Source organism: Drosophila miranda (assembly GCF_003369915.1).
Source record: "Drosophila miranda strain MSH22 chromosome Y unlocalized genomic scaffold, D.miranda_PacBio2.1 Contig_Y1_pilon, whole genome shotgun sequence".
Classification (NCBI taxonomy): Eukaryota; Metazoa; Arthropoda; class Insecta; order Diptera; family Drosophilidae; genus Drosophila; species Drosophila miranda.
In genome coordinates, this window is record NW_022881603.1 from 11383630 (window position 1) to 11397862 (window position 14233).

General features: G+C 46.7%; 1 pseudogene; it reads left to right on the forward strand.

The window, feature by feature from the left end:
* Positions 1-14233, forward strand: part of LOC117191953 — a 29123-nt pseudogene that overhangs the window by 14037 nt on the left and 853 nt on the right.

Below are 14233 nucleotides of genomic sequence, written 5' to 3' on the forward strand. Positions count from 1 at the left end.
AGCAGGCATGCGTGAGAGTTGGTAGCACGATCATCAGGACCAAGCCTGCGCTAAAGTACCTAGGGGTAATGATGGACCAGAGGCTGAACTTCAAGGCCCACCTGGAATACGCCAGCGCAAAAGCGACTGCAGCAACGGCGGCCATAAGCAGGATGATGGCCAATACAGGGGGACCACGGCAGCGTAGCAGGCAGCTCATCGCTGGGGTGGTCACCTCCATAATCTTATATGGATCAGCAGTGTGGGCACCAGCAATGATGGTTTCCACATACAGAAGAGACTGCAGAAGCGCATACCGACGCTGTGCCCTGAGGGTTACATGCTGCTTCCGGACGGTGTCTGAAGACGCCGCACTTATTGTGGCAGGCATGGTCCCACTGGATCTCCTGGCAGCTGAGCGGCAGAGCGGAGTGGAGGTAGCCAGCGAGCGGCGAGAGCGCACTATAGCCCAGTGGCAACGGCGCTCGGACCAAGCGGCAAAAGGGAGGTGGACCAGACGTCTCCTTCCCCAGCTTAGCCCATGGCTGCGAAGAAGGCACGGCCAAATGGACCATTATTTGGGCCAACTGCTGACGGGGCATGGCTGCTTCAAGCAGTACCTGCATCGCTTTAGGCATGCTGACGACCCCTATTGCAGCTGCTGCGGGCCTGAAGTCGACGAGGATGCAGAGCACGTCTTCTTTGTATGCCCCCGCTTCTCGCAAGAACGAACGAGGCTAGGGGAGACGCTTGCAGAAGTGAGTGTGGACACCCTCACCGACCAGATGCTAGCCGATGAGCAATCTTGGAACGCGGTCGCCTACATGGCAGCAAGCGTGATCAAGGAGCTGCGCAGGCTGGAGCGAAGCCGGACAAACTAAGCCAGAAGGATGACCCCACAGCCCGCACCGCGAAGTAATGCCTAGCGGCAGTCCCGCGGGAGCGGACCCACCCCCCCCCCCCCTCCCCCTTCCAAGCCATAATTGTTATTTTATAAATATAAATTGTTTTCCCAATAAAAATTAAAAAAAAAAAAAAAAAAAACACGCACACGCACAGACACAGAAGTGTGAAGTGAGAAAGTGCGGTCGCGTTTTCCTGGTGCTCCCGCGCGGAAGGCTATTTAGCCAAGTGTCTGCAGGAAAAAAAGCGAAACCGGTGAATAGACAGACCCACACGTGTGGCCGGTACATACCGAGGAGATTTGCAAGGCAGGCGAGGCCGCATGTCCAATTCCAGACGGCAGGAAGGCGAAATGCGTCCCCCCTTGGTCCACCTGGCCAAGGGGGGGTGGTGAGTTTGCCCTCCTTTCTTGTTCTCCCTGCTCTTTCAGCACTCGATATTCTTTGTTGTTTTAATTGTAACTTTTCACTTTTTGGCCCGGCCGTCTTGCTCTTGTTCTTCACTGCAAGTGTTACTCGTCAGGCCAGCTGATCGATATATCAGCTGCCGACCAGTGCACTGCAGCGGAACCAATGAGCCACCGGCAGAGGGCGTGCTCATGCTGATCTAGGATTATCTCCTCCTACATCTGCTACACCTACATGTAGCATAGATTATGTTCCCCCACCAGAGGCCGCCACTGTATTAAGGTGGCAAAACAGTGCCAAAATTAAGTTTTTGGACACTGTACTATTGGTGATATGGGACGTACTAGGGACAGTCGTACTAAAGGTAGTGGAACCTAATAATAGTAACCACCACGGCGAGCCGCTGCCTGTCGCAGGAGGCGACAAAACACGGCATCAAGGCCGAGACCAGTACAGCCTTGATTATACAACTGGAAACACCGGCACGGAAAGACGTTTTTGGGCTGACGGCGTCAGTATTCTAGAACTTCAGTAAGCGGAGTGAAATCCTGCTGAAATAGCTTCTAGGCTAATGCTGAGGCCGCCCCCGTCCCGTTAAAAACTGGCAGTTCTCCTAGGTACGCTTCCTGATTCGTCGCCATTAAGTTGGTGGTGCAGGCTCGGTTGAGCAACGCTCCCGACTAGCGCGGATCCGGCTCTGAACTCATGACCCCGTGAAGGCAAGAGTCAACCCTAGCATGGCCTCACTGCTTGCATAGACAACCATGGGATTAATAACGCGACTGCGCAAGCGAACAGGAACAACGACCCGGGAGTTGGGACCCATTAGAATGGAAACACCACAATCACAACCAAAAACGAGGGGGAACGTTGTGAGTTGCTGCGGACACCGCAACTCTACGGTTATAGCCGATACTAAGTCAGTATGGCAGACGCCGCTAATATTAAACGACACGACAAAGAGTGCGTGCGAGAGAGACAGAAAATCAGTCTGAGCGTGACGTCGGGGGCTGCGTAGCCACTGCAAATTGATTTGTTCCTATTGGCTATAAAAATGATCTGATCTGATCCATATTCAGCAATCTGATAGATATGGTCATTATCTATGATTCTGCGTTTTTAGTTTTTTCGAATGTGCAATATTGTGGATGCAACAGATTTTCGTCCTTTGTGTGGGCGGAAGGGGGTGGGGCGAAATTTTGAGGTACACGTTTTATAGTAAGATCTAACAGGAGTGCGGATAGCAAATTTGTTTACTCTAGCCTTAATAGTCTCTGAGATTTGTGGATGCCCCAGATTTTCGTCCTTTGCGGGGGCGGAAGGGGGAGTGGCGAAATTTGGACACGAAACGGTCAAGGTCCGATATCACAGGAGTGTGGATACCAAATTTGGTTGCTCTGGCTCTTATAGGTTCTGAGATCCTTGAACTCATATTTTGCAATTGACAAAACCGACCATGAAACCTGTGTGTTAGAGAGAGACAGAGCGAGAAAGAATGAAATTGTTTTCTTGATTCTGGCTATAATAATTATACGATCTGGTTCAGATTTTGCACTCTAGAAGATATAGTCATCTTCTACGATTCTGAGTTTTTAGTTTTATACTATCCTTAAAAATGTAGATGCCACAGATTTTCGTCCTTTGTGGGGGCGGAAGTGGGCGGGGCGAAGTTTTGAAATATTTTGTAGCAGTGACATATCACAGAAGTCTGGATCCAAAACATCGTTGCTCTAGCTCTTATAGTCTTTGAGCACTAGGCGCTGAAGGGGACGGACAGACGGACAGACAGACAGGGCTCAATCGACTCGGTTATTGATGCTGATCAAGAATATATATACTTTATGGGGTCGGAAACGATTCCTTCTGGACGTTACACACATCCATTTTTACCACAAATCTAATATACCCCAATACTCATTTGTGTGAGTTGCTGCGGACACCGCAACTCTACAGTTATACCCGATACTTAGTAAGTATGGCTCTCTCCGGCAGACGCCGCTAATATTAAACGACACGACAAAGAGTGCGTGCGAGAGAGACAGAAAATCAGTCTGAGCGTGACGTCGGGCGCTGCGTAGCCACTGCAAATTGATTTGTTCCTATTGGCTATAAAAATATCTGATCTGATCCAGATTCAGCAATCTGATAGATATGGTCATTATCTATGATTCTGCGTTTTTAGTTTTCTCGAATGTGCAATATTGTGGATGCAACAGATTTTCGTCCTTTGTGTGGGCGGAAGGGGGTGGGGCGAAATTTTGAGATACACGTTTTATAGTAAGATCTAACAGGAGTGCGGATACCAAATTTGTTTACTCTAGCCTTAATAGTCTCTGAGATTTGTGGATGCCCCAGATTTTCGTCCTTTGCGGGGGCGGAAGGGGGTGTGGCGAAATTTGGACACGAAACGGTCAAGGTCCGATATCACAGGAGTATGGATACCAAATTTGGTTGCTCTGGCTCTTATAGGTTCTGAGATCCTTGAACTCATATTTTGCAATTGGCAAAACCAACCATGAAACCTGTGTGTTAGAGAGAGACAGAGCGAGAAAGAATGAAATTGTTTTCTTGATTCTGGCTATAATCATTATACGATCTGGTTCAGATTTTGCACTGTAGAAGATATGGTCATCCTCACCGATTCTGCGTTTTTGGTTTTATCGTATCTTTAAAAATGTGGATGCCACAGATTTTCGTCCTTTGTGGGGGCGGAAGTGGGCGGGGCGAAGTTTTGAAATATTTTTGTAGCAGTGACATATCACAGAAGTCTGGATCCAAAACATCGTTGCTCTAGCTCTTATAGTCTTTGAGCACTAGGCGCTGAAGGGGACGGACGGACGGACGGACGGACGGACGGACGGACAGACGGACAGACAGACAGGGCTCAATCGACTCGGCTATTGATGCTGATCAAGAATATATATACTTTATATATATACCCCAATACTCATTTTGAGTATCGGGTATAACGAGGTGGAACGTTGTGAGTTGCTGCGGACACCGCAACTCTACAGTTATACCCGATACTAAGTCAGTATGGCTCTGTCCGGCAGACGCCGCTAATATTGAACGACACGACAAAGAGTGCGTGCGAGAGAGACAGAAAATCAGTCTGAGCGTGACGTCGGGGGCTGCGTAGCCATTGCAAATTGATTTGTTCCTTTTGGCTACAAAAATGATCCGATCTGATCCAGATTCAGCAATCTGATAGATATGGTCATTATCTATGATTCTGCGTTTTTAGTTTTGTCGAATGTGCAATATTGTGGATGCAACAGATTTTCGTCTTTTGTGGGGGCGGAAGGAGGTGGGGCGAAATTCTGAGATATATGTTTTATAGTGAGATCTAACAGAAGTGCGGATACCAAATTTGGTTACTCTAGCCTTAATAGTCTCTGAGATTTGTGGATGCCCCAGATTTTCGTCCTTTGCGTGGGCGGAAGGGGGTGTGGCGAAATTTGGACACGAAACGGTCAAGGTCCGATATCACAGGAGTGTGCATACCAAATTTGGTTGCTCTGGCTCTTATAGGTTCTGAGATCCTTGAACTCATATTTTGCAATTGGCAAAACCAACCATGAAACCTGTGTGTTAGAGAGAGACAGAGCGAGAAAGAATGAAATTGTTTTCTTGATTCTGGCTATAATAATTATACGATCTGGTTCAGATTTTGCACTCTAGAAGATATAGTCATCTTCTACGATTCTGAGTTTTTAGTTTTATACGAAAGTTTTGAAATATTTTTGTAGCAGTGACATATCACAGAAGTCTGGATCCAAAACATCGTTGCTCTAGCTCTTATAGTCTTTGAGCCCTAGGCGCTGAAGGGGACGGACGGACGGACGGACGGACGGACGGACAGACGGACAGACAGACAGGGCTCAATCGACTCGGCTATTGATGCTGATCAAGAATATATATACTTTATATATATACTTTATATATATACCCCAATACTCATTTTGAGTATCGGGTATAACGAGGTGGAACGTTGTGAGTTGCTGCGGACACCGCAACTCTACAGTTATACCCGATACTAAGTCAGTATGGCTCTGTCCGGCAGACGCCGCTAATATTGAACGACACGACAAAGAGTGCGTGCGAGAGAGACAGAAAATCAGTCTGAGCGTGACGTCGGGGGCTGCGTAGCCATTGCAAATTGATTTGTTCCTTTTGGCTACAAAAATGATCCGATCTGATCCAGATTCAGCAATCTGATAGATATGGTCATTATCTATGATTCTGCGTTTTTAGTTTTCTCGAATGTGCAATATTGTGGATGCAACAGATTTTCGTCTTTTGTGGGGGCGGAAGGAGGTGGGGCGAAATTCTGAGATATATGTTTTATAGTGAGATCTAACAGAAGTGCGGATACCAAATTTGGTTACTCTAGCCTTAATAGTCTCTGAGATTTGTGGATGCCCCAGATTTTCGTCCTTTGCGTGGGCGGAAGGGGTGTGGCGAAATTTGGACACGAAACGGTCAAGGTCCGATATCACAGGAGTGTGCATACCAAATTTGGTTGCTCTGGCTCTTATAGGTTCTGAGATCCTTGAACTCATATTTTGCAATTGGCAAAACCAACCATGAAACCTGTGTGTTAGAGAGAGACAGAGCGAGAAAGAATGAAATTGTTTTCTTGATTCTGGCTATAATAATTATACGATCTGGTTCAGATTTTGCACTGTAGAAGATATGGTCATCCTCACCGATTCTGCGTTTTTGGTTTTATCGTATCTTTAAAAATGTGGATGCCACAGATTTTCGTCCTTTGTGGGGGCGGAAGTGGGCGGGGCGAAGTTTTGAAATATTTTTGTAGCAGTGACATATCACAGAAGTCTGGATCCAAAACATCGTTGCTCTAGCTCTTATAGTCTTTGAGCACTAGGCGCTGAAGGGGACGGACGGACGGACGGACGGACAGACGGACAGACAGACAGGGCTCAATCGACTCGGCTATTGATGCTGATCAAGAATATATATACTTTATATATATACTTTATATATATACCCCAATACTCATTTTGAGTATCGGGTATAACGAGGTGGAACGTTGTGAGTTGCTGCGGACACCGCAACTCTACAGTTATACCCGATACTAAGTCAGTATGGCTCTCTCCGGCAGACGCCGCTAATATTGAACGACACGACAAAGAGTGCGTGCGAGAGAGACAGAAAATCAGTCTGAGCGTGACGTCGGGGGCTGCGTAGCCACTGCAAATTGATTTGTTCCTTTTGGCTACAAAAATGATCCGATCTAGTTTTCTCGAATGTGCAATATTGTGGATGCAACAGATTTTCGTCTTTTGTGGGGACGGAAGGAGGTGGGGCGAAATTCTGAGATATATGTTTTATAGTGAGATCTAACAGAAGTGCGGATACCAAATTTGGTTACTCTAGCCTTAATAGTCTCTGAGATTTGTGGATGCCCCAGATTTTCGTCCTTTGCGTGGGCGGAAGGGGGTGTGGCGAAATTTGGACACGAAACGGTCAAGGTCCGATATCACAGGAGTGTGCATACCAAATTTGGTTGCTCTGGCTCTTATAGGTTCTGAGATCCTTGAACTCATATTTTGCAATTGGCAAAACCAACCATGAAACCTGTGTGTTAGAGAGAGACAGAGCGAGAAAGAATGAAATTGTTTTCTTGATTCTGGCTATAATAATTATACGATCTGGTTCAGATTTTGCACTGTAGAAGATATGGTCATCCTCACCGATTCTGCGTTTTTGGTTTTATCGTATCTTTAAAAATGTGGATGCCACAGATTTTCGTCCTTTGTGGGGGCGGAAGTGGGCGGGGCGAAGTTTTGAAATATTTTTGTAGCAGTGACATATCACAGAAGTCTGGATCCAAAACATCGTTGCTCTAGCTCTTATAGTCTTTGAGCACTAGGCGCTGAAGGGGACGGACGGACGGACGGACGGACAGACGGACAGACAGACAGGGCTCAATCGACTCGGCTATTGATGCTGATCAAGAATATATATACTTTATATATATACTTTATATATATACCCCAATACTCATTTTGAGTATCGGGTATAACGAGGTGGAACGTTGTGAGTTGCTGCGGACACCGCAACTCTACAGTTATACCCGATACTAAGTCAGTATGGCTCTCTCCGGCAGACGCCGCTAATATTGAACGACACGACAAAGAGTGCGTGCGAGAGAGACAGAAAATCAGTCTGAGCGTGACGTCGGGGGCTGCGTAGCCACTGCAAATTGATTTGTTCCTTTTGGCTACAAAAATGATCCGATCTGATCCAGATTCAGCAATCTGATAGATATGGTCATTATCTATGATTCTGCGTTTTTAGTTTTCTCGAATGTGCAATATTGTGGATGCAACCGATTTTCGTCTTTTGTGGGGACGGAAGGAGGTGGGGCGAAATTCTGAGATATATGTTTTATAGTGAGATCTAACAGAAGTGCGGATACCAAATTTGGTTACTCTAGCCTTAATAGTCTCTGAGATTTGTGGATGCCCCAGATTTTTGTCCTTTGCGTGGGCGGAAGGGGGTGTGGCGAAATTTGGACACGAAACGGTCAAGGTCCGATATCACAGGAGTGTGCATACCAAATTTGGTTGCTCTGGCTCTTATAGGTTCTGAGATCCTTGAACTCATATTTTGCAATTGGCAAAACCAACCATGAAACCTGTGTGTTAGAGAGAGACAGAGCGAGAAAGAATGAAATTGTTTTCTTGATTCTGGCTATAATAATTATACGATCTGGTTCAGATTTTGCACTCTAGAAGATATAGTCATCTTCTACGATTCTGAGTTTTTAGTTTTATACGAAAGTTTTGAAATATTTTTGTAGCAGTGACATATCACAGAAGTCTGGATCCAAAACATCGTTGCTCTAGCTCTTATAGTCTTTGAGCACTAGGCGCTGAAGGGGACGGACGGACGGACGGACGGACGGACGGACAGACGGACAGACAGACAGGGCTCAATCGACTCGGCTATTGATGCTGATCAAGAATATATATACTTTATATATATACCCCAATACTCATTTTGAGTATCGGGTATAACGAGGTGGAACGTTGTGAGTTGCTGCGGACACCGCAACTCTACAGTTATACCCGATACTAAGTCAGTATGGCTCTCTCCGGCAGACGCCGCTAATATTGAACGACACGACAAAGAGTGCGTGCGAGAGAGACAGAAAATCAGTCTGAGCGTGACGTCGGGGGCTGCGTAGCCACTGCAAATTGATTTGTTCCTTTTGGCTACAAAAATGATCCGATCTGATCCAGATTCAGCAATCTGATAGATATGGTCATTATCTATGATTCTGCGTTTTTAGTTTTCTCGAATGTGCAATATTGTGGATGCAACAGATTTTCGTCTTTTGTGGGGGCGGAAGGAGGTGGGGCGAAATTCTGAGATATATGTTTTATAGTGAGATCTAACAGAAGTGCGGATACCAAATTTGGTTACTCTAGCCTTAATAGTCTCTGAGATTTGTGGATGCCCCAGATTTTCGTCCTTTGCGTGGGCGGAAGGGGGTGTGGCGAAATTTGGACACGAAACGCTCAAGGTCCGATATCACAGGAGTGTGCATACCAAATTTGGTTGCTCTGGCTCTTATAGGTTCTGAGATCCTTGAACTCATATTTTGCAATTGGCAAAACCAACCATGAAACCTGTGTGTTAGAGAGAGACAGAGCGAGAAAGAATGAAATTGTTTTCTTGATTCTGGCTATAATAATTATACGATTTGGTTCAGATTTTGCACTCTAGAAGATATAGTCATCTTCTACGATTCTGAGTTTTTAGTTTTATACTATCTTTAAAAATGTAGATGCCACAGATTTTCGTCCTTTGTGGGGGCGGAAGTGGGCGGGGCGAAGTTTTGAAATATTTTTGTAGCAGTGACATATCACAGAAGTCTGGGTCCAAAACATCGTTGCTCTAGCTCTTATAGTCTTTGAGCACTAGGCGCTGAAGGGGACGGACGGACGGACGGACAGACGGACAGACAGACAGGGCTCAATCGACTCGGTTATTGATGCTGATCAAGAATATATATACTTTATGGGGTCGGAAACGATTCCTTCTGGACGTTACACACATCCATTTTTACCACAAATCTAATATACCCCAATACTCATTTGTGTGAGTTGCTGCGGACACCGCAACTCTACACTTATACCCGATACTTAGTAAGTATGGCTCTCCTCCGGCAGACGCCGCTAATATTAAACGACACGACAAAGAGTGCGTGCGAGAGAGACAGAAAATCAGTCTGAGCGTGACGTCGGGCGCTGCGTAGCCACTGCAAATTGATTTGTTCCTATTGGCTATAAAAATGATCTGATCTGATCCAGATTCAGCAATCTGATAGATATGGTCATTATATATGATTCTGCGTTTTTAGTTTTCTCGAATGTGCAATATTGTGGATGCAACAGATTTTCGTCCTTTGTGTGGGCAGAAAGGGGTGGGGCGAAATTTTGAGATACACGTTTTATAGTAAGATCTAACAGAAGTGCGGATACCAAATTTGGTTACTCTAGCCTTAATAGTCTCTGAGATTTTTGAATATCCCCAGATTTTCGTCCTTTGCGGTGGCGGAAGGGGGTGTGGCAAAATTTTGAAACAAACTCGTCTCGGTCCGATATATTAGGAGTGTGGGTACCAAATTTGGTTGCTCTAGCTTTTGTAGTCTCTGAGATCTAGGCGCTAATGTTTTACTCTAAGCAAAGCCGCCTATGCTACGTGTGTGTTAGAGAGAGACAGGGCGAGAAAAAATGAAATTGTTTTCTTGATGCTGGCTATAATAATAATACGATCCAATTCAGATTCCGGAGTCTTAAAGATATGGTCATTCTCTACAATTCTACGTTTTTGGTTTTATCATATCTTTAAAATTGTGGATGCCACAGATTTTCGTCCTTTGTGGGGGCGGAAGTGGGCGGGGCGAAGTTTTGAAATATTTTTGTAGCAGTGACATATCACAGAAGTCTGGATCCAAAACATCGTTGCTCTAGCTCTTATAGTCTTTGAGCACTAGGCGCTGAAGGGGACGGACAGGCGGACAGACGGACAGACAGACATGGCTCAATCGACTCGGCTATTGATGCTGATCAAGAATCTATATATACTTTATGGGGTCGGAAAGAGCTGGGCTTTTCGGAGCCTTAACAAGTAACCTTTTGGAAGCACTTTGATGGTCTTTGTATAAATAAGACGGGCACGGGCCATGTTGCCCTGCTGCACCAGCAAATCAGAGACTCTTATCCACATGTCGCGATCCTGGGGGTTCAAGTGTGCCGCGAGAGTGGAGAAGTGCAGGAACTTACCTCGTTGCGATTTTCATAGATCTCGGCCAACGTGTAGAACGGCTCACTGGCCAGCGGGTTCTGGCGGATGATCTCCATGCAAATCCGTTCGGCTGTCTCATACCGACCGTACGCGAAGCTCAGGTTCGCCTCGCCCATCAATCCTTGCAGAGCGGGGCTCAGCTGGCTCTTGCGCCCCAGATTTCCGCCACCGCCGGAGCGAGCACCTTCCTGCTGCTGTCCCACCGGCGGTTTTCGTTGCGCAGACACTGTGGGTTGTTCCTCTGCTTCCTCCTCTCCATTATTTTCATCATCTTCGTCGCTGGGCTCGAGCTTTGCGCAGAAGTCTGGGAATTCTAGGCACTGGACTCCCTGCACATAGCGCTTGATTAGCGCTCCTTCCTCCTCGTAGTCGTAGTTCTGGTCACTGTCTTCGGCCTCCCCTGTAGCCATGTCTATGATGTCCACAATCCTGAGGGGCTGCGTCTCCTCGAACTGTTACAACTCATCGTCCGGCACATCGTTGGTCTCAATTTCCTCAATTAAACGTTGGAGTCGGCCTGGTCCATTGTAAACATTACACACCAGCAAACTTAACCCCCTTAAACCCCTCAAATTAAACAGGTGAACAGCGTGAGTTACGCCGCTGAAAATAAAACTGAACTTTCTCTATCTGTTTTTTTTCTCCGTCCTTTCTCTATACATAAAAAAGGGCAACGATATTTTTTACCAGAACAGCGCTAAAGTTCTTCAAGTTTCTTAATATTCTTGGAGTGCATTTAATACCCAATGGTCTACAATGGGTTAAGTTAATCAACAGGAGATCAAACAAACGGCCCTCGATACTATCGACTGGGTAATCGTTAGACCTAAAGCTGCGCATCTCTAAGATATTCGCAAGATGTATGATCTGGAGAGGGAGAGCGGAGCAAGTGCGCAATGTGGCCGTATACCGCAAAGTTCGAAATACCGAAGCAGAGCTACCAGACAGAGCTAAGAGTTAACGGAACTTTTTTTTACTGAATGCTTATCGCGCAGTCCCTGTTTTTACTTGTGTATTCTTGTTTTTAGTGGCATCAACGCGCATGCACGCAAGCGGAATGAATCTGCAACTTGTAAGTGAGCATGCAGCACAACTAGTGGAAGTTCGCTAATAATGAATTTCAAATTATAGTTAGATCGGCAGCTGTCGCATATAGGCACCGAGGTGGATTTTTGGTTAAAACAAACGGTACAGCTAGCGAAATCGGAACCATTAAACGGAACGAATGCCGGAGAAACTATGCCGGGAATCGGGATACAGAACGGGTAGGTGAGGAGTACCAGGGAGTGCATTTTTACTGTTTTCCATTACATTTTTGCAGGTCATCGGGCTTTACGCGCGACCTGCCGTACTACGAGCCCAATGCGAAAATGCTGCAGGCCCAGACAAACAATTTTATGGACGACGATTTGACCGACAATGACGCCATCTTTGCGCATTATTTGAGCACCGAGAAGTTGGAGTTTTACAATGCGTCCTCGGTGATGCTGACTCTGCTTACTATCGAGGATGTGACTACAATGAAGCTGTACTCGCAGCTCTTCGAGCCGGATGTGGCGGTTCATAAAGTACATATAAATGCATTTCGTGTCGCTCTCTCTGCTAGAGATTCTGTAAATGCCGAGGAAGTGGTGTCCCCGGGAATCGATGAGGTTGTCTTGATACCCAAGTGCAGTTTAATGGCCTCGCCGCTGCCAAAGGAGCTCATATCGGCCCTGTTTCCACATCCGCATGAGCAACTGCCTTTTAAAGATCCGATGCGCCGCCATGTGGCCAGTGTGGAACAGGTCTGCCGCACCAGTGTTCACTTCAAGTTCAGTAGGGGAAAACTTCCAGACGACAATGTGTTGCAGTCGCAACGCTTTCATGTAATTCTCCGCTCCACGCGTATTCCGTTTCGCTTTATGTACCGCGCTGTCAATATGCTCCCGGAGATGCCAGGTCTCCGTCGTTACCTCTTTCCCTTTCCGAATTGGCTAACCACAATGATAGAAACCTCGAAGATTTCATTGCATGACTGCAATCTTCCATCTTGGATGCAAATCCAACCGCCGCCCCCGCAAGCTCCTCCAGCACATATTTCGCTGCTGAACGAGACCATAGGCGACAATGAAGAACAGTTGGAGGCGGTGCAGACGATTGTGACTGGACCCAATCCCAAAGCTCCATTTATAGTGTTCGGACCACAAGGTAAGCATCAGGTATGCTAGCCACAGTCGTACACAATTCACACCTTCTATCCATTCAGGCACTGGCAAGACCACTACCATTGTGGAGGCCATTCTACAGGTGCGCCTTCGACGACCGCAAAGCCGCATCCTTGTAACAGCCGGTTCGAACTCGGCCTGCGACACGATTGCCATGAAACTGTGCGAGTATATCGAAGGAAACTTTCGGCTCATGTTTTTAAGGGAAAAGCCGCTGATCCGAATCTATTCACGCAGCATATTCAAGAAGGTACTGAAATTGGTGCCGCCCTTGCTGCTGAAGAACTCCAATTGCTCGGACCATTTGTTCAAGCATCTACGAGTGCGTAATGTGATTACGTATACCATCATCGTGGCCACATTGGTTACTGTCGGCCGCCTGGCTAACGCCTGGCTTTGGTGACTTTTTCACCCACATATTCATCGACGAGGCTGGAGCTTCCACCGTGCCGGAGACTATTATGGGCATTGTGGGTGTTAAAAAGAACAAAGATTGTCATGTAATTCTGTCCGGAGATCACAAGCAGCTGGGAGCAGTGATCAAAAGCAGCCGGGCTGCGTCCCTTGGCTTGAATCAATCTCTCATGGAGCGACTACTGGCATCGGATTGCTACAAGGTAGACGAGAACGGCAACTACGATCGCACCCTTCAGGTGCGTCTGCGTCGTAACTATCGGTCACATCCCGAGATCGTGCGTCTTTTTAACGAGCTCTACTACGGCGGAGAGCTAATCGCAAAGGCTCCGGACGAACAGGTCAACCTTGCCGCTGAATGGGATGTGCTGCCCAATGGCCAGTTCCCCATCATCTTCCAGGCCACACATGGAGTCACCAAAAAGGAGGAGCACACCACCAGCTCCTTCAATTCGCTGGAGGCAGAGGTTCTGTGCTGGCACGTCAAGCGCTTGATAAAAAATGGCCTCGGCCCAAATATAGAGGTAAAGCAGGAAGACATCGGTGTGGTGGCTCCATACACGTCTCAGGGCAACCTAATCATTCGGAAGCTTAAGCGGCAGGGCCTCGGCAATGTGGAAGTTGGCAGCGTGGAGACCTATCAGGGCAGAGAGAAGCTCATCATCATTGCCACTCTGGTGCGTTCGTTCAGCTATATGGGGTTCATGCGTAACCCGCGTCGCATCAATGTGCTCATTTCGCGGCCCAAGGCGCTGCTCATACTGATTGGTAATCCCGTCACTCTGCGCCATCATCCCGACTTCAAGTTCATCATTGATGAGTGCATCCAACATCAAACGTATCTCTTCAAAAAGAGAGATTCATTGCACTTCGTGGTAAAACATGTGGCTATAAGCGATTTGGAAGATGGCAAAAATGTGAACACTGCAAATCCGAAAAAAGCCTTAGTTAAAGCCAAGCAAGTGATCCCAGAAATGGGTA